Source organism: Ailuropoda melanoleuca, chromosome 3 (assembly GCF_002007445.2).
Source record: "Ailuropoda melanoleuca isolate Jingjing chromosome 3, ASM200744v2, whole genome shotgun sequence".
NCBI classification, from domain to species: Eukaryota; Metazoa; Chordata; class Mammalia; order Carnivora; family Ursidae; genus Ailuropoda; species Ailuropoda melanoleuca.
Window position 1 is genome coordinate 57541303 of NC_048220.1, and position 20970 is coordinate 57562272.

The window sequence follows — 20970 nt, forward strand, 5'->3', positions numbered from 1 at the left end:
TTGAAAGTGTAAATTGCTCTGAGCAGCGTAGACATTTTAACAATGTTTATTCTTCCAATCTATGAGCATGGAATATTTTTCCATCTCTTTATGTCTTCCTCAATTTCTTTCATAAGTGTTCCGTAGTTTCTAGAGTATAGATCTTTTACCTCTTTGGTTAGGTTTATTCCTAGGTATCTTATGATTTTTGGAGCTATTGTAAGTGGAATTGATTCCTTAATTTCTCTTTCTTCAGTTACGTTGTTAGTGTATAGAAATGCAAATGATTTCTGTGCATTGATTTTATATCTTGCTACATTGCGAATTGCTGCATGAGTTCTAATAACTTGGGGGTGGAGTCTGTTGGGTTTTCCACATAAAGTATCATGTCAAAAATGAATTTTTGGGACTTCATCAAGATAAAAAGCTTTTGCATAGCAAAGGAAACAGTCAACAAAACTAAGAGGCAATCCATGGAATGAGAGAAGATATTTGCAAATGACATTTCAGGTAAAGGGCTGGTATCCAAGATCTATAAAGAACTTATCAAACTCAACACCCAAAAAACAAATAATCCAGTCAAGAAATGGGTAAAAGACATGAATAGACACTTCTTCAAAAAAGACATAAAAATGGCTAACAGACACATGAAAAAATGTTCAACATCACTACCCACCAGGGAAATACAAATCAAAACCACAATGAGATACCACCTTACACCAGTTAGAATGGTAAAAATTAATAAAACAGGAAACAACGAGTGTTGGTGAAGATGTGGAGAAAGGGGAACCCTCTTATACAGTTGGTGGGAATGCAAGCTGGTACAGTCACTCTGGAAAACAGTATGGAGGTTCCTCAAGACATTGAAAATAGAGCTACCCTGTGACCCAGAAATTGCACTACTAGGTATTTACACCAAAGATACAGATGTAGTGAAAAGAAGGGGCACATGCACCCCAATGTTCATAGCAGCAATGTCCACAATAGCCAAACTGTGGAAGGATACGAGATGCCCTTCAGCAGATGAATGGATAAAGAAGATGTGGTATATATACAATAGAGTATTACTCAGCCATCAGAAAGGATGAATACCCACCATTTGCATCAACATGGATGGAATTGGAGGGGATTATATTAAATGAAACAAGTCAAGCAGAGAAAGATAACTATCATATGTTTTCACTCATATGTGCAACATAAGGAATAGCGGAGAAGACCACAAGGGAAAGGAGGGATAACTGAACGGGAAGAAATCAGAGAGGGAGACAAAATGAGAGACTCTGGACTCCAGGAAACAAACTGAGGGTTACATAAGGGTGGGGGGAGGTGGGGGGATGGGGTAACAGGGTGCTGGATATTAAGGAGGGCACGTGTTGTGATGTGCACTGAGTGTTATACCCAACTAATGAATCATTGAACACTACATCAAAAACTAATGATGTACAATATTCTGGCTAACTGAATATTATTAAAAAAAAAAAGAAACAAAGAAAAAGAAAAAGCCCAATCTCAGCCCCTCTCCCCATCTCTGAATTATCAAAATGGGACCTGAATTTTAACAAGATCCATTAGTGTCTTATCTATATGTTAAAGTTTGAATGGTACTCCTCTAAAAGAGTAATTCTCAGCTTTGGCTATGGGTTATTGGAATCACCTGGGGAACTTTAAAAAAAATATTATTTAGAAAGGGGCCAAGCGTAGGCCCCACTTTAAGAGGTGATGCTGTAAATGGGATAGAGTACAGAAATCAGTATTTTTTAACAGCTTCTGGCATGGTTCCAGTGTTAGTCATGGTTGAGAACTGGTGATCTAGAATAACTGTGGTAAGGGACAGAGAATGAAACCAAAAACAGTTTTAAAAATTTGCTTCTGGATCTGTCAGGGCACTGGGCTGAGGATAGAGAGACATGGGAAAGAAGACTCTTGTTTTAAATGAATAAGCAGAAAGCAGACTCAGACCTGTAAATACAGAGAACAAACTGATGGTTGCTATAGGGGAGGCAGGTGGGAGCTGGGCAAAACGGATGAAGAGGAGAGGGAGAGACAGGCTTCCTGTCATGGGCTGAATAAATCGTGGGAATACAAGCACAGCATACGGAATATAGTCAATGATATTGTAATAGTGATGTATGAGGGCAGAGCGTAGCTATACATGTTGTGAACAAAGCATAATGTATAAACTTGTCTGAATCACTGTGCTGTACAATTGAAACTAATGTAACATTGTCAACTATATTCAAATAAAAAAGAAAAGGGAAAAAAAGACTTGTTTTAATAAGAAATGTTGTAATGTTTTATCTGTAGCTTGCACATGTATTACTTGAAATATAGGTTCCTTTTTATGCATATAGCTTTTGACTCAGAAATTCTACTTACAGGAACTTTTTAAAAAAATAATTGATCAGTTATACAAATACTTATGTTCATAATTTTGAGAATTATAAACTGTATAAATGTTCACTTTAAAAAGAGATATCTGGGGGCGCCTGGGTGGCACAGCGGTTAAGCATCTGCCTTCGGCTCAGGGCGTGATCCCAGTGTTATGGGATCGAGCCCCACATCAGGCTCCTCCGCTATGAGCCTGCTTCTTCCTCTCCCACTCCTCCTGCTTGTGTTCCCTCTCTCGCTGGCTGTCTCTATCTCTGTCGAATAAATAAATAAAATCTTTTAAAATAAATAAATAAATAAATAAAAATAAAAAGAGATATCTGCACACACATGTTCTTTGCAGCATTATTCACAAGAGCCAAGAGGGAGAAGCAACCCAATGTCCACCGATAGATGAACGGTTAAACATAATGTTGTGTATACATACAATCGAATATTATCCAGCCTTAAAAGGGAAGGAAATTGTCCCATGTTATAACACGGATGAATCTTGAAGACACTGCGAAGTGAAATGAGCCATTTACAAACTGATTCACTTATATAAGGCATCTAGAATATTTCAACTCATAGAGTAGAATGGTAGTTACCAGAGGCTGGGGGAGAGCTTTTGTTTAAATGGACACAGAGTTTCACTTCTACAAAGTGAAAAAATGCTGGAGATCTGTTCTAGGACAATGTGAATAAACAACACTGCTGAACTGTACACTTGAGGGTAAATTTTATGTGTTTTTTACCACAATAATTTTTAAAAGTGTGTATTTTGTTAAGCAACTCTGTGTATGTTTGCATAGTAAAAATTGTAGAAAAGTATGCAACAAAACGATTGTACGGCTTGCAAAGCTACAGTTGAGACCTCTTGTCTTACTTTTAGATTCTTTGATATTTTAAGAGTAAGCACAGAATATTGTTATAATTGGGGGTGGGGGAGAAGAAGCTGTTTCCACTTTGAAAAATATAGAACAAAAGCTCCATGGGAGCTTATTAGGAGTGAATGGTTCACATACTGCCCTCCCTTATTTGCCAAAGAAGCCATTCCATTCTCCTGACAAATTCAAAGCTTTGCATCCCTATAGGAGATGGTTGTGTAGTGTCTGGATCCTCTGGGACTTCTTGGTCTTCTCTCTAGTCTCGGGAAAAAGAAGCAAAAGCTAGGTAGCCATTTTACACATGAAGTAGAAAAACTAGTTAACATCATGGAACAGATTTTCTTTCATCAATTCCTTTAACTTCAAGGAGTCGTAAAACAGAGTGGACAGTGGGGAAATGAGAAGAGAAAGGGGAATGGAGGAATTAATTGCTCTAGACAGAAGTGTATGTTGACATTTTATCTTGATCCTGTCTGGGTTTCCTGAGTCACAGTGACAAAAATGTGGGTGATTACATCACAGTTGTTTTACAGCTGTTTGTGTTTACCCTTCTGGCACTTGAGGCTGTGGTCCTTTGCTATACTGTGTTGTGCTGGGAGGAGATCATTAACCATTTTTCTTTTATTTTAAAAGACTGGCTTAATGAAGTATCTATAAAAGTGAAAGAAAGTTGAACTAGAAAATCATCAAGATCATTAAAATCAAGTGCTCAGGAAAGAGTTTCACTATAAATGTCAAAATCTCTCTGTGGCTCTGTAAAGCTTTTAGATTCTATCAGATATTAAAGTCCATCAATAAGTTAATGGACATTGTGATCAGCAAATCCATGGATTATGCTTGTGTAGAACTTCTTTTATGTTGTTTAACTGTTCTAATATGAATGGCTCCATATTCCATGCTGAGGGCTTTTTAACCTCACAAAAATTGGATGGCATTGCAATAATCTTGGCAATCAAGAGTTTAAAAAAAAAACAAAAAATTTTAAAGGTATCTTAGAATGAATAGAGCAGTTAGTTACATTTGCACCAAAGAATTTAACAAATCTTATCTTCAGTCTAATGTTGAAATTGTGATCCTAGACTATTTCTATTCTTGTTATTAGGCCTGAATGTACAGCTTTGATTTGTCATCCTTTTTTATGGAATAATCCAGAAATATCACACTTCTGGTTCCTGTTTTCCTTTCTGTAATCAATACATTACCCAATTTAGAATACATCTTCAGTCCTTTGAAGAGAATGAATACACTTGATGAAGATAAAATAGTTTAACAATTCAATAATTTTGAATTTTTTGCACTATAAGTGACCCAAGTTTTTCTCTACTTACCTAATCTTTTATGATATTGGTTGTTAATATTTAAAGTCATAAAAAAGAAAGAAAGGTGAGAGATGAAAGTAAATGAGAGAAAGGAGAAGGAAAGAAAGGAGGGGGGGGAAAGGAAGGAAGAAGAGATGAAGGCAAACAGTCATAGAGCTGACTTTTCAGATAAGTGTTTCTTCCAATATTGGCAGTAGTCCGGACACATCAATTGAGTTTCCACCCCAAAACCAATTTGAACAAATGTTCAAATCTATAGAATAAAAATAAAATACAGATAAAAATAACCCCAGGTTGTTTTATTGAATCTGTAAGGATGTTTTTCCTAAATCATAGAAATAAAATGTTGCTACAATTTTTCAAAACTATATTATAATTTTAAAATATTATCATGCAAAGGGAAAATAAACAAATTTTCTTATTGCCTCCAGGATAGTTTGGGTAGCAAGCCACACAAAATTTTTGAGTGGATTTGTGCTGACTTAGAAAACATTCTCAATATCTGGGTCTTAAAAATTTGTGCTAAGCTTGCAAGTCCATAGCAGATCAAGAATAAGAACTGTCTTAGGACGTTTGTTGGTTTTTCTTTAGTTTATATGTAGCCAGCTGGTTTCTGACCTCTTTGTGTAAATATACAGCTTTGCACATAATCAGATTCCATATTACCTTGTTATGACATCATTCTGGGCAGACTTTGATCCCTTACTAACTTTTCCAAACCATACACATAGACTTAAATAACAATAAGAAGATTTCTACTTATCCACCAAATACCGCTGCTGGTATTTGGTATGCATGTATATGTATATATACACATCTGTATTTATACATTTATTTTTGTATATATGTAGATGTGTGATATATATGCATAATAATGCACAGACCTAGAGAAGGGTTAGAAATACAATAAAAGGAAAAGTATCTTCTATTTGATACTAAATTACTGAATTTTCAAAAAGTTATATCTCTGGTGAAATATACACTTAAGTTCCCTCTTTCTGCAGTTGTTACCAATTGATATTTTTGTTCAACTGATATTTTAAAAGCAGATGAATTGAAATGTAGAATTTGAGACCTTGTTACATATTATTTTTCTCTATGGATAGATGAAAATAGAGGTTAAGCTGTATTCTTTGGTGATCCAGAAGCCTGGGTATAAAAGACACAATGATCTTGTAAATTACCCAGAAATGGCTTCTTTAGTGTCTGATCAAGATAAATGACACAAAGCAGCTGTAAAAAGAATTCCCACTAGCCATTGACCCATAAATTGTGGTGTCATTTTTCATTTTTAGTAAAGTATCAAAATCAATTTAAAATAACACCACATCTTTAGAGTTATAACTAAGTGTCCTAAATTCTGCTTCAGAGGATATTATTTTAACTAATGTTATTTTTTAAGTTAAAATACATTAAAATATTGTGATTGCTACAGAACTTTGATGGCTGTTAAATATGAATCATTTTTCTATGGGCCCACTGTATCCCCACACCTAGAACAGTGCCTGATACATAGTAAGTGGCCAATAAATATGGTTGAATGAATGAGTGGGTGAAGTAATAATATATTAAGATAATAATAATAAATTAACTCATGGAGATTTGGATACTAAAAGTGATGTCAAATACACAAAAGACAAAGGTACAGAACCAACGGATACATTGGTAATGAATATTTCTGGAGCATTTTTTATGTGTCAGGCATTCTACTAAGTGCTCTGCATGCATTTTCTTATACAATGATCAAAAAAGCCCTATGGAAAATAGTGATTAGACTATCTCACATGAGAAACTGTGGCCTAGAGAATAGTAATAATGTTTTCAAGGTTACACAGCTAATAAATGGTGGTACCTAAGTTAAAATTGACATCATCCTGGCCTAGAGTATACATATTTGAACAACTATGTACCACTCTCTCGATGTGCTGTGTTTTCATGCCAACTTTATGGTCTCTAGGATCATTGATACACTCTAGGAACAAAGAAAAGAAATACTATGCTTAACTAATTCTAGAAGAATTGGGTGTCATGATGTATTGAATTTTCTATCAAGGATTAGATGTTTTTATTAGTGCAGTATGTAGAAATTTAAATATCGGTCAATTGTATCTTTTCTACACAGTACATAGGAATTTATCTGGTAAATATATTTGTACAATTGGGAAAAGAAGTAGCCATAAGGATTTAGCTGTTGCATTTTTTCCATAATGTTAAAAAACTGGCAACAGCCTCAATGCAACTTGGTAGAGGTTTCGTTAAGCAAATTATGAATGTGTAGTAGATGGCTATACAGTTATTCAAAAAATTGACAAATGACATTCCAAGATTGAGAAGAATAGCAAAGTGTTCATGACTACCACAGACTTTAGAATCAGGTAGATCTGGTTCAATACCAGCTCAAGCCCACTCATGCCCAGATATGTTACCCTAGGCAATTATTTAACCATTGTAGGCTTATTTTCCTCATCTATAAAATGTGGATACTAATAGGATATACCACAGGAGTTGTAAATGGTATTGGTGAAGGAGATATAGGGCAGAGGAAGCTTATATACAGATTCAGCCTATATTTTTCTGTCTTAGTGTCACAGTTATTTTACGTGGATTTACATCAATAGGCAATTACCAATGACAGTGGTAAAGAAATTTGGCCCAATTGCTGGCCAGAGTTACAACATTTTCAGATTCCTTTTTTTAAAAAACTGTTTCGGATAGAAATTTTAAATGTCACAAACCATAGCCTTTTACTGACCAGTCTAATTCCTACTTTATATGGCATATACTGTGGATCTTCAGTCAGATTCTTCTATTGAATGAGGAAACTGTTCATCAGATTTCTTTTTCAGGGCAGGAAGAGATGACTGACAATGCTTTTCCTCTTGAAATCATTAATGTGTTAATTACATGTCAGTAAGTAAAGAAAGAGAGATAAACACTTCAGGCACAAGATCAACTCTCTGCATCCAAAACTTAAACTCCATTCTCAGTGGAGCTTTCTTCCTGTCAGCATACAGTGAAAACGTTTAGTCATAGTTTGGCCAATAGAACTGTGAGCTGGCTTCAGGAAAACAAACAAACAAACAAACAGAAACGCTACATAGGCCAGCTCTCTGAGCCAAACTTTATTATTGGAAGCACAATGAATTCATTAATTTTATTCAGAATTTTATCTTTGTCCTCATTATTTGTTCATTTTTCTTTGTGAAGAAAAACGTGTTTTTATGTGTTTTATTTTTTAATTTTTAATTTTATTTTTGTATCTGAGTACAGTTGACACACAATGTTACATTCGTTTCAGGTGTACAACATAGTAATTTGACAACTCTATACATTATGCTATGCTCACAAGTATAGCTGCCATCTGCCCCCATACATCACTATTACAGTATCACTGGTGATAGGGGTGCTTGTCTGGCTTCATCAGTAGAGCACGCGACTCTTGATTTCAGCGATGTAAGTTCGAGCCCAGATTGTGTATAGAGATTACTTAAAAATAAAATCTTTTAAAAAAGCACACTATCTTTAGCTATATTCCTTATGCTGTGCCTTTTATTCCCATGACTTATTTATTCATTCCATAACTACAAGCCTGTACCTCCCACTCCCCTTCATTCATTTCTCCCATTCCCCCATGACCTTCCACTCTGGCAACCATCAGTTTATTCTCTGTATTTATAGGTATGAGTCTGCTTTTTATTTTTTTGATTCCACTTATGAGTGAAATCATATGGTATTTGTCTGTTTCAGTCTTATTTCACTTAGCCTAATACCCTCCAGTTTGGTGGAGAGGATTAAAAACCTTACTGCTGTGCTCTAGTTGGTCCAATTATTCTTCATAGAGGACATTGCAGTTCTCGTTCATTGCAATTCTCAGTACATGTGTATTATCGGGTGAATAAATAAGTAAATTGTGATACTGAGAGCCAGGGTTCTTCCTGTCAGAGAAAGAGGTTGCAGATAAGGAATGAAGGCTGGAGTGAAAACTGCCGTGCTAGATTAATATCTGAGCGATCAGAATGAGCCCTGTTTGTTTAATGGTAGGTGGCTAGATAGAGTGCACAGAGATATTAAAATACGTATTTTCGTATATACAGATAAAGAGAGACAGAAATAAATATTTATAATTTATATTTATAAGTGTGTGTATGTGTATGTATGTATGTCTGTGTGTCTGATTTGTCAAGGGGAGGGCAGCAGGGCTCTCAGCAGGATCCATCAGGTTTAGTGGAGAGAGAACCAACCTGACTACCTGTTGTGCTGTGCTAGGGTGGATGCTGGGAGCTGTAATGGCTCCAAACAAGAGCAGACCAGGCCACATGTGTGCATAACACCCATGTTCCTAATTTACAACATTAAATGCAATCATAATCCTTTATTTAAAATAGAGCATTTAGACCAGTATTCATACTCTAGCACTGCTTTAGTTAAGGCATGTAATGTCAGCTGCTGTAAAAATCTCAGTGGCTTAGTGCAATACAAGTTTATTTCTCGCTCTTGTCACTCTCTAGTGAAGGTTGTGAGGGTGGCTCTGCCCCATCCATTCATTCGAGGACCTGATTGCTTTCTTCTTTATCACAAGACTGGTGTCATCTAGCAGGTGGGTAAGGAAGGAGAGACTAGAGGATCCCAAGAGAGGTTGTCAGAGACCAGGCACATTGCTTCTGTCCACATTTCATTGGTCAGAATGTCAAGAGGCTAGGAAGTGCAATGTAGGGCTGTCCCAGGGTAGAAAAGGAAAGTTGTGCATCTCTGGGCACTGGCCTTCTCTGCTGTAAAAGCTCCAACCAGTTCCATCCCCTGTATTTATGTGGTAGGGCTTACAGTCTTCAACAAATGTAGGAGATAACCTGGGGCGGAAGGGAGGAAGTCTCTTTACAAATTAGTTTGTAGGATTCTGCATTACTCACCTGTCTTCTCACCAACCTTCTTTACTATGTTCTTTTGCTTCCTCATGGGATCTGCAGGTAAACCTGTCTCGTTGCTTTAAATTGGCTTCCTCTTCAAGCTCTGCTGTTAATCCCTTGAACTCTGTCAAGGAAATGTCCCCACCACAGTTCTCCCCAGCCCAAAAGTACTTGTGATTATACCTGAGAATGAATTTCTTTGTCTCCCCAACATTGTCTTAGCAGAATGAATTGCTATTAACTATGCAAATAGTTCATAATTTGATTTTATTAAAAAATCATGACTAATTTCTTAAAAGGTATGTTTTAACACTAACTATAAAATACTGAGACATGAAAATACAAGATAGTCTGAAATCATAATCTTCAATATTTGTGTTGGGTAATATAGGCAATATATCCAAACCCTCAGAAAAATGCTCTAAAATTAAGAACCCAGGAGCATGTTAGGAGAGCTAAATGGTTTATCCTGAATGGCTCACTCCAGCAAAGCATTTAGCACTTTTTACTGTGCTTTCTTTGGAAGCAGTCAGCCTTGATTTAGTGATACAAGAAGAATTTGGCTGATTTCTAATGATTACAATCAGGAGTAAAGGTTAAGAGTTTAGGCTCTGAGGCAGATGTCTTAGGTTTTATTAGCTGTGTGTCCTTAGGGAAGTCACTTAACTTTTTTGTGCTGCAGTCTCTCCAACTACAAACAGATAATAACTATAACTGCCCCATAGGGTTGATGAAAGTATTAAATGAATGTAATCCTCATAACACTCCTTTTGGGCTGGCTACTATTATTTTTTATTGATACGTGCAAAAAACTTAAGAGTAGTCTTGGCACACACTAAGTCAGCAATAAGTATTAGCCACAATCATTATAATTATTATGATTACTCTCACCCTTCCCAAAAAAGAAAGAACTATTGCATTTTCAGATGAAAACTCTTATTTTTGTCTTGAGGTCTTTGAAAACCATAGTGTTAGACTGTGGTCCAGAAAGGAATGCTGCAATAGGATTAGTTGTCAGTACGTCCAGTAGTCCAAGGTCAACAGGCTTGTGCCTCGTTTTCAACTCATCCTTCATCCATCCATCCATCTATCCATCCATCCTTCATTATCCATCCATCTATCCGTCCATCCGTCCGTCCAGTGCTTATTGTGTGCTTACTATGTGCCAGGATTGTAGCTCTGCCACTTACCAGCTGTGGGCCCAGGAGCAACTTTCTTTACTGCTCTAAGCTTGATTCTCTTCACCTGAAAAGTAGAATAATATCTATCTTTGTTGTGGAGAGTAAGTTAGAAATTTTGTGAAATAATGGCAGAGTGCATGGCCTACATAAGTACTCATAAATGAATTGTAATTCTTACAAAAATTAATATGTAAAGGGCTTTAACTTGAGACCTTGGTTCTTTCATACAGTTTTTCAAACTATAGATCTTGGCTTATTAGTAAGTGGTAAAATCAGTTTTTAAAAAGAATTGACATTTTTAAAAAATCAACATTTTAAAAGACAGAATAGCCTACAATAGAATTGTATAAACTAAATGAAGGGGTTAAAATAGGACAGTACAGACAAGAGTGCATCACATGTACTGAAACATTAACTTCACCCATGTAAATACCTATTAGTATATGGGTACTGGTTGTATGTAACACATATTTCTTACTAGGATTTCAGTCAAAAAAAAAAGTTAGAAAGCTTTTTAATGTGAACGGTGCTACATTGGCACCTTTAATTGTCCAGAAGTCAGGACTTGGTGTTTGTTATGAAGCTAGTGCAAATATCTTTATAACATCTTTACCAGCATGTGGCAGAAATAGCACATAGTGGATTTTTAAATCAATCCACACCAAGCTTGCTTGGTGGTTTGGTGGAGAGGATTAAAAACATTACCTAACAATAAAATAGGATTACTGATCGATCACATTTTTCTATGCTACCTCTGCTCACTGTCATTCTGTAAAATAAAAAAGCCATTTATAATGGAGATAAGTCATCTAGATGTACGGTGCCTTTGAAACATTCTGCATTAAACCTGCCTCCCCATAGGTGAGGGGAAATCCAGGAGTCTGCTGTTGTTCCTAGTGTATGTACTGACACAGACTAAAGAGAAGAGAGCTGTCACCGATGCCTGGAAAGCTAGGTGAGTAATTGCCATCTTCTCAAGAGAGTCCTTTGCCCTAAAAGCCTTCATTTTCAGCTCATCTGTCTTTAGAGTTTCTTGGACACACAGGCCTTGTGTCTCTTTTTCCAAATTAAGGGCACTCAGCAGAGCTGCCACATTGGGCACTAATGAATTCTCTGAGACTAATCTACACAGTAATGAGAACTGGAATCTGTCACTTACTCTCCCAGGAGGTAACAGTTCACACGCCGTTACATCACCCTATTAAAATAACTTATTAGCTGTGTTGCTTGTCTGCTACCATTCATTAAGAAGGTGTGACCAAAGAGACATGTATTTGAACAAATGATGAAATTTAATTTGAATTGTTCTCCATTTTGTTTTTATGGCTGAATGCACACATGCTGTAAGTAAATTTGAGCATTTTATACAGATCACAGGTACCTTAGGGAAGTGTCAGCACAATTATGACTTTTCACCAATTAGATGAAAAAGAAGTTAAATAAGAATCTGCATCCCATTCAGAATGTGTGAGGATCTTGTACATTCCATTCCCTGCATCTTTGTCTCCCAGGAAATATGTGTGTTTCTACCAGAGGCTTTCATTACAGGCATAATGTGCTATGCCAGGAAATAATTGATAAATCATTGAGAGCTAAATTGGGGAGGATAAATTTAGATGGAGTAATAGAAAGTTGGGTGCAATTTTTATCACAAATCCACCAAATTATGTAAATGTTTATTTGCTGTTTATTTTTGTCACTATCTCAGTTAGAGCATGGGCTTTGACCTTATGTGGAGGTTACTTAAGTCCCAGCTCTTCCTTTTGGTAGTTGTGTGATCTTAAAGGAAATTACTTTGCTTTTTTATCCTCATTTACTTCATCTGTAGAATGAGAACAAAATGATATCTATCTTACACTTGAGGTCGTGGGGAGGATTAAATGTGCTAAAACAGCTTTGGCCCATGATAAGTACTCACTAATACCTATCATTATTTTAACATAATCACCATCATTATCCAGTCTTCCTCCTCCAAGGAAAAAATCAGAAAAAAGATATTCTTTGCACTTCTATTTTTTTTTTCTATTGATGCAGCTGTTGGGAAAACAGCAACTATAGAGTATAGCTCAAAAAATATCGGAAAGCCAACATTAATGCTTCAGGAAGCTCATCAGCCCCAGCACCTGCTCTCAGGTGCTGGCCTCAAGCACTTTTCTTTGAAGAAGAGCATTTCCTATATGTGGTGCGATGACTCTACCAGTGTTCAGCTGTGTCATTTTGAGCAAGGCTCCTTACCTCTCTAAGCTTTGTGTTCTTCATCTTTGAAAAGAGAGTGGTGAAACCTCCTTCGTTGTGTTGTTGCAAAGATTAAGTCAAATGAAATTAACTTTGTAATCTGTCAACACATCTAGCATGTATTTATACCCTCGATGTATAAATACTCAGTAAGCTGCTGTTGTTAGAATTATTATTACTCATAATGCCACTGACTAGTAGCATCTATAAGACACAGCTCTGGATTTTTTTCTAACAGCTGTATGCATGCAGGCTGTACCCCTTCCACCTTTGCCTAGTCCCTCTTTTGTCCTCAAAGCCCGCCATCCCAGGGGACTGCCTGGGAAGTGCACTAGTTGTAGAACAGAGCTTTTCAAACTAGACCGTATCATACTTAAATAGAATCTGTAACTTTGGCCTCATTCACTCAACCTTCTAGCACACCATACAAAGTAGCCTATGTTAATGTCCTAGTTGTTTTATTATTAGATCATTAATTGGATTAAGTATTATTTTAACAATTTTAAAAATAACATTTGGAATCATTATTGGTGAACAGCATAAACCACTCATAGTCTTTCAAAACTACTGGAATTAAAAGGATATTCCAAAGATAACAATCACTTAAACATAGTTATTTTATAATAGAGGCTTTTTTTTTTTTTTAGATAATCTTGTACTTTCAGACTCAAGTTAAATTCATGAACAACTGGCAATTAAAATTGCACCCAAACGCTATTTAAAACAAACTGGATTCTTTCTTACACTTTGGGACTCGGCATGAATATGTCCTGAGGAGCTCTGTAGCCACGTGGTGCATACAAAATGAGGTGCTAAATTTTCATCATTTTACCTGAAATATGTCTTCCCAGATTTGTGTTTCTCACAATTATCAAAAATGCAGTATAGTTTAGTTAAAAGCAAACTCTTAATAATAATATTGAAAATACATTTAAAAAGTGTGTCCACTTCTCTTCTTGTGTAGCTTCAAACGTCTCCAAAAGACAGCTCACCATCTTGACGCAGAAGACAAAAACACTGACAGTAATATGATAACTGCCAATAATTCTGTTTCCACGTCCTGCCATATAATAAACCCTTGACACACATTAAGTCATTAAATCCTCATATCAGCCCTATAAACTAGGCGCTATTTTTATCCATTTTACACTGCAGGAAATTGAGCCACAGAACAGTCAAGTGACTTGCTGTGGGTCACCAGAAAGTGCAATAACCAGGACTCAAGCATCAGATTTTTACCCTAAAATATCATGTGACTAAAACCGTTTCATAGCCAGAGCTTTTTATATTTATCAACATCAAACTTATGGCACATCTGTGCGTGGTGAAGACCCCTGTTTTGGGATACAGTACTGGTATATAATTCCTAACCAGGAAACAAACAAACAAACACCTCCTTTCCTAAGTCTTGGTTTCTCTCAAAATAAGCTAAATTTCTTTCCCTTTGCATGATCCGGGCTAATTTGCATGATTAGTTTAGAGAAAGCAAGCAAGAGGAGATAATTTTTTACATTATAAATTTCTGACTCTGAATTGAGTGGGTTGATTTTTGAAGGTGACATGTATCCGATTATTTTAAAAGGCCTCTATAGGTCTTCCAGAAAAAGCTGGTTACAGGGATATTATGGTTGACCCCCTAACATGCAGCAGCCATATGGTTTCGGAGGTGACCCTAATTCTAGAAGCAGCTTCTGATTCAATTAAGCCAATTACAATAATCCCACCTTCCTTGCCAGTGTTGCTTGAGGACCAGTGTTTAAGCCAATCAGAATACAACATTCCCCTGGCTGTCATTTGCTCAGGAATACATAACCTAAATTGGCCCAGTCAGATTCAATGGAGAGATTTAGCAGAATGGTTGAAAGGAGCTACTTTCACTCCCACTGCGTAGAGAGACTTGGGATGAAGTTAAGGTTGTGTACAACAGAGGAAAAAGGGAAAGAACCTGGATGTATGATGACTCTAGTTTCCAGTGGTGCAGTTACTCTGACACTGACTTAGGTGATTCAGAGCAGAAAGGACGGGGATGCATGAAGAACTCCAGAACATTTCAGTTGGAAGCAGTTTCTGTTCATGGGATAGACCGTTATATCTCACCTTAAAGATACTCTGTGACTTTTTCCCCCTGTTATATCTTGTGGAAAATCACCAAAATCATTAGTATAACATTCTGTAATTCCATGTAAATTGAAGTAGAGATATCTATTCTGGCATAGTTAACACATTTCTCAAGTTTCTTTCCAGGCACATAATAAAATTATGTATAGATGTATATGGGAAAAATATGTAATATAAATATATACATATATATCTGAAGCATATTAATTTAGCTCTTAATTTCTTTATTGTCTCATGATTCCCCCTTTCTTGGATTTGCTGATTTAAAACATTGTAAAGCAGTTCTGAATGGCAAACATTTGTTCCTCATTCTAGGGGTGCATACTGAATTAGGTTTGGATAACATAACAAATCAAGATGATTATCACACCTGAGAGCGAAGCCATCCGATATAACATAATGTCACTCACAGATGACCAGATCTCTGTAGGGCTCTATTTGTTGCTTGAAAGCCTGAAATTCTTTATAGAGTGCTACTGCAAATTCTCTTGATTCTTATGGACCACTTGGTCTAGAAAGGTAAAAACTCAAATAACCAACAGTATTTCCTCTGCCTTTCTCATGCAGTGCTATTTCCTGAGTGTTTCTTTTTATTTATTTATTTTTTTAAAAGATTTTATTTATTTATTCGACAGAGATAGAGACAGCCAGCGAGAGCGGGAACACAAGCAGGGGGAGTGGGAGAGGAAGAAGCAGGCTCACAGCAGAAGAGCCTGATGTGGGGCTCGTTCCCATAACGCCGGGATCGCCCTGAGCCGAAGGCAGACGCTTAACCGCTGTGCCACCCAGGCGCCCCTGAGTTTTTCTTTTTAAAGCAAAGGGAACTTGCATTTGTTGCAGCTTCATACCTTAGCAAGAAATTAATTTTTACCATTGCCAGCAACTGCTGTTGTTGCCATGTGCGTTGTGCGGAGATGTTGTAAACGAAGAGCTGGCTCATAAATGCAGAACTTGGGGAAGTAGGATGAGTTACTTTGACTAGTTAAGCTAGCAGTGAATTAACTTCAAGGAGCTTAGTACCAAGGAAGAGGCAATGCAGGGCTGCCCAAAGTGTTTTGGGTTGAAGAGAGATTCCACTGAATATTGGTAGATATCATGTTAAAGAGTACGTAGAATTGCCTAAATTTATTCATCCAAAGAACTTAACGTGTGTGTGTGTGTGTGTGTGTGTAGCATCTTAAAGGACCAGTGGTCTACAAAGCGCACCTTGGTAAGTGTCGGGCTATGGCATAGCAGAGCTTCATTTGAAATAGAATATCTAAAAACAAAACAAAACGAAATGAAATAGGGTATCTTCATGAATAAATAGAATTCAATGTAGAAAATTTGTTTCTTTTTAACTGTCTTTGTTCGGGTATTGCTTTGTATCATTGTTTAAGTTGAAATAATAACACTTTGCACAGCATATAACATTACCTTTTTTCTAAATAATTTCATCTCCATTTCTTTTTTTACTCTCAGGGAAACTCTGAGAGGATAGTTAGGACAGTTGTATTCTATTTCGCAGCTGAAGAAAGTGATGCAGAGAGAAGATAAATGCCTTTTACGCTCAATAGGCCAGGACAGGCATTGGAAAACTAAGGCCCACAAGCCAAATCTGGTCTGCAGCTGCTTTTTATACAGTCTGGAAATTAAGAATTTTTTTAAAAGTTTGTTAGAAAAATAAGAAGAGGAATATTTACTGTCTGGCCTTTTGTAGAAAAAATTATACCAACTCCTGGACTAGATTATGTTGTGATAACCAAGTCCATATCTCAGGGTTTTGCCAGCAGAAGTGTCTTTCCTGGGTGGTCCCACATGCCCGGCACAGGCCGTCAGGAGTGTGTGCTCATCCAGGTCACTCAGGAGCCCAGGCTGACAGACTTCATGTCACTATGTGCCTCCATGGTCACTACGGTAACAGAAAGGGAATGCGAGGAGATGAGCACTGGCTCTCAGAATTTCCACCCGGGTGTGAAACATACCGCTGTTGGCTTAGCAAGTCACATGGCCTCATCTTACTTCAAAGGGGCGGAGAAGTGCTGTCCCACCTTGTGCCTGCAAGAAGGAAATCCAACAACATTTCGTGAACAACGGCACTAATACAGGGTACATGTATGTGCTCACACACATATATGTGTGTAGGAAGCTAGTTCAAGAATAAATTAGTTAGTATCCATATCCTGTGAAACTTGGTTTATTGATTCCCTCCTCTCTCTAGATATATATAGATATAGTTGTGCAGATATCTCTATAGCATATATTGTTATATGGAGATATATATCACATATATATATAGAATTCTTATCCTATATTGAATTCCGTTTATATCAACCTATAATAGATATCTCTATATAGATCTTTCTATCTAATGAAAAATGGTAGCAGTAGAAGGAAACCTACAGTTGATTCTCAGGAAACATAACTTATTTTATAAAGGCAGGTGAGCTTAATAGTGACAGATCCAAAGTGTGAGGTTCTTGTAAATTTTTAGTTTCTGGATAATGTCTCAATCATGTCCTTCTTCCTCCACATTAACATTTTTCTTTTTTAAGTAAAAGTCTTATGTTAATCTGAAATCATGCTAGGTAAATTTTTATATGATCTCATGTTGGAAAGAGTTGCTCTTGTGACAAAGGGAAGGCCACTCTTGCCACACATACACACACATGGTGAAGAACAATCTTCCTGACTTTCTTTTCTTTTTTAAAAAAGATTTATTTACCTATTTATTTGTCAGAGCGAGAGAGAGAGGGAGAGAGAGAGAGAGAGAGAGCACAAGCAGGGGAAGTGGCAGGCAGAGGGAGAAGTAGGCTCCCCGCTGAGCAAGGAGCCTGATGTGGGGCTCAATCCCAGGACTCCGGGATCGTGACCTGAGCCGAAGGCAGACGCTTAACCAGCTGAGCCACCCAGGCATCCCTCTTCTTGATTTTCAAGAAGCATTTTGAATTTTTAGTGTCCTTATTGCATGCCTACGTGCATAAGACCAAACTGTAGTCTGAAATAATCCCGCACCTGAGAACATGCTGGCCACACCTTTCTTGGCTCAGTGACAAAGCAAGGAAATTGTGCATTATAAAGAACTGAAGAAATTGTTTTACTCCTCTTCATGTACGCTTCCTTCCTTCAGTCAGACATTATCGGTGTGTTTGCTTTCTGTTTCTTTACATCTTTGACCCTTTTTTTCTACTTAGGAGAGGGCACATGAGAGAAATATAAATTGTGAGTTTTTCTGACTGTACACTTGGCCGTTCCATCAATGTGTACTTTATCACTGGAGAGTAGTACAGCCAAAATGGCAAGTTTCAAAAATAACCAATTACTGGTGAGAGGAAAAACCTCAAAAAGGGACAATTTTTCTTCAGAAGAATGAATCACAGTATTTAAAGAGAAGAGATCTTATAAAAAAGCACCAGTTGAAGATTCTAAGCCTGTCTTCCATCTATGTTTGGGGAATAGTTAACAGCAATGTGTGGGAGGCAAAGCAAAAATGAAGAGCAGAGGCTTTCTTTGCTTTTCTTTTTCTTTCTTTCTTTCTTTCTTTCTTTCTTTCTTTCTTTCTTTCTTTCTTTCTTTCTTTTTAATAAAGAATGTTTGGGGAAAGTATGTGTGGAGCAGGAGGGGGGAGAGCAGTGGCTCCCGTGAGCCAGAGGAAATCTGGTGAAACCAAACCTGCAGTTCAGTGGCTTCATGCGTGAGAGATAGTACATGAACTAAATTGTCATTAAAAAAAAAAACAAAAAACGTTTTGAAAGCCTGGGTGGCTCAGTTACTTAAGCATTTGCTTTTGGCTCAGGTCATGATCTCAGGGTCCTGGGATCAAGTCCCACATCAGGCTCCCTGCTCGGCAGGGAGTCTGCTTCTCCCTCTTCCCCTCCTCCCTGCTTGTGCTCTCGCTCTCTCCCATGCTCTCTCTCTCAAGTAAATAAATTAAATCTTTAAAAAAAATTAAAATGTTTTCCTCTCCACAGAGGAAAATTAAAGGTTGCTTGCTGAATCATTTCCATCAGCTAGGGTTCAACTCCTCAGTATCACTGATATCCATCTCAGTTGGCTTCTCTGTGTTTTTCCATCTTTTCTCTGAAAGTCTCCATATTTCCACTGAGCTTCTTTGGAATTAACCTGTACTACCAAAAAATGTGATCCAACTGCTTTTTAAAGCCCCTAGTTTCCTTGAAAGATAAAATATAAGAACAAAGAGTGCCATAGCTACTAGCTCAATTTCCAAGGAATCTGGATGTCAGCAAGTTAGAGAATAAATTGGGGAAGGTATTTAATCACACAATATGCAAAGTCATGAAGAAACCCCAGAGAAAATGGGAACTTTCTTTTTAGGGAGTACGAACGTCCAGTCATCGAGGCTACATTTTGGTTAATGATTATGTCCACTGAAATGATAAGAGTTGGAAGAATTCTCTTATATAACTTTGTTGGCTTATGAAAATAAACAACTTAAAAATACTGTAAATACTTTTAAAGGAGGCCGTAGTATTTTTAATACTTAATTATCTTCAAAGAAAAAAAATTAAGATTCTCAGCTTTTCACCAATGAAATTACAGGTTATCTGATTCTCTATGAAGTTATGATAATGGTAAAGGAGCTTACATAAAATCATCCCCACATATTTAANGTGGCAGGCAGAGGGAGAAGTAGGCTCCCCGCTGAGCAAGGAGCCTGATGTGGGGCTCAATCCCAGGACTCCGGGATCGTGACATGAGCCGAAGGCAGACGCTTAACCAGCTGAGCCACCCAGGCATCCCTCTTCTTGATTTTCAAGAAGCATTTTGAATTTTTAGTGTCCTTATTGCATGCCTACGTGCATAAGACCAAACTGTAGTCTGAAATAATCCCGCACCTGAGAACATGCTGGCCACACCTTTCTTGGCTCAGTGACAAAGCAAGGAAATTGTGCATTATAAAGAACTGAAGAAATTGTTTTACTCCTCTTCATGTACGCTTCCTTCCTTCAGTCAGACATTATCGGTGTGTTTGCTTTCTGTTTCTTTACATCTTTGACCCTTTTTTTCTACTTAGGAGAGGGCACATGAGAGAAATATAAATTGTGAGTTTTTCTGACTGTACACTTGGCCGTTCCATCAATGTGTACTTTATCACTGGAGAGTAGTACAGCCAAAATGGCAAGTTTCAAAAATAACCAATTACTGGTGAGAGGAAAAACCTCAAAAAGGGACAATTTTTCTTCAGAAGAATGAATCACAGTATTTAAAGAGAAGAGATCTTATAAAAAAGCACCAGTTGAAGATTCTAAGCCTGTCTTCCATCTATGTTTGGGGAATAGTTAACAGCAATGTGTGGGAGGCAAAGCAAAAATGAAGAGCAGAGGCTTTCTTTGCTTTTCTTTTTCTTTCTTTCTTTCTTTCTTTCTTTCTTTCTTTCTTTCTTTCTTTCTTTCTTTCTTTTTAATAAAGAATGTTTGGGGAAAGTATGTGTGGAGCAGGAGGGGGGAGAGCAGTGGCTCCCGTGAGCCAGAGGAAATCTGGTGAAACCAAACCTGCAGTTCAGTGGCTTCATGCGTGAGAGATAGTACATGAACTAAATTGTCATTAAAAAAAAAAACAAAAAACGTTTTGAAAGCCTGGGTGGCTCAGTTACTTAAGCATTTGCTTTTGGCTCAGGTCATGATCTCAGGGTCCTGGGATCAAGTCCCACATCAGGCTCCCTGCTCGGCAGGGAGTCTGCTTCTCCCTCTTCCCCTCCTCCCTGCTTGTGCTCTCGCTCTCTCCCATGCTCTCTCTCTCAAGTAAATAAATTAAATCTTAAAAAAAAATTAAAATGTTTTCCTCTCCACAGAGGAAAATTAAAGGTTGCTTGCTGAATCATTTCCATCAGCTAGGGTTCAACTCCTCAGTATCACTGATATCCATCTCAGTTGGCTTCTCTGTGTTTTTCCATCTTTTCTCTGAAAGTCTCCATATTTCCACTGAGCTTCTTTGGAATTAACCTGTACTACCAAAAAATGTGATCCAACTGCTTTTTAAA

The 20970-nt window shown here is 37.3% G+C and overlaps 1 protein-coding gene across 2 annotated transcripts in view; it reads left to right on the top strand.

Moving 5' to 3' along the window:
• The window catches only part of XRCC4 (X-ray repair cross complementing 4), a 306485-nt gene that overhangs the window by 258141 nt on the left and 27374 nt on the right, over positions 1-20970 (top strand). The window contains exon 10 of one of the 2 annotated variants that reach the window (XR_004624123.1): positions 11499-11592. The exons of the other annotated variant lie outside the window; for it this stretch is intronic. The gene's annotated coding sequence lies outside the window, so the exon portion shown is untranslated. The remainder of the gene's footprint in view (positions 1-11498; positions 11593-20970) is intronic. 2 annotated transcript variants of the gene reach the window in all.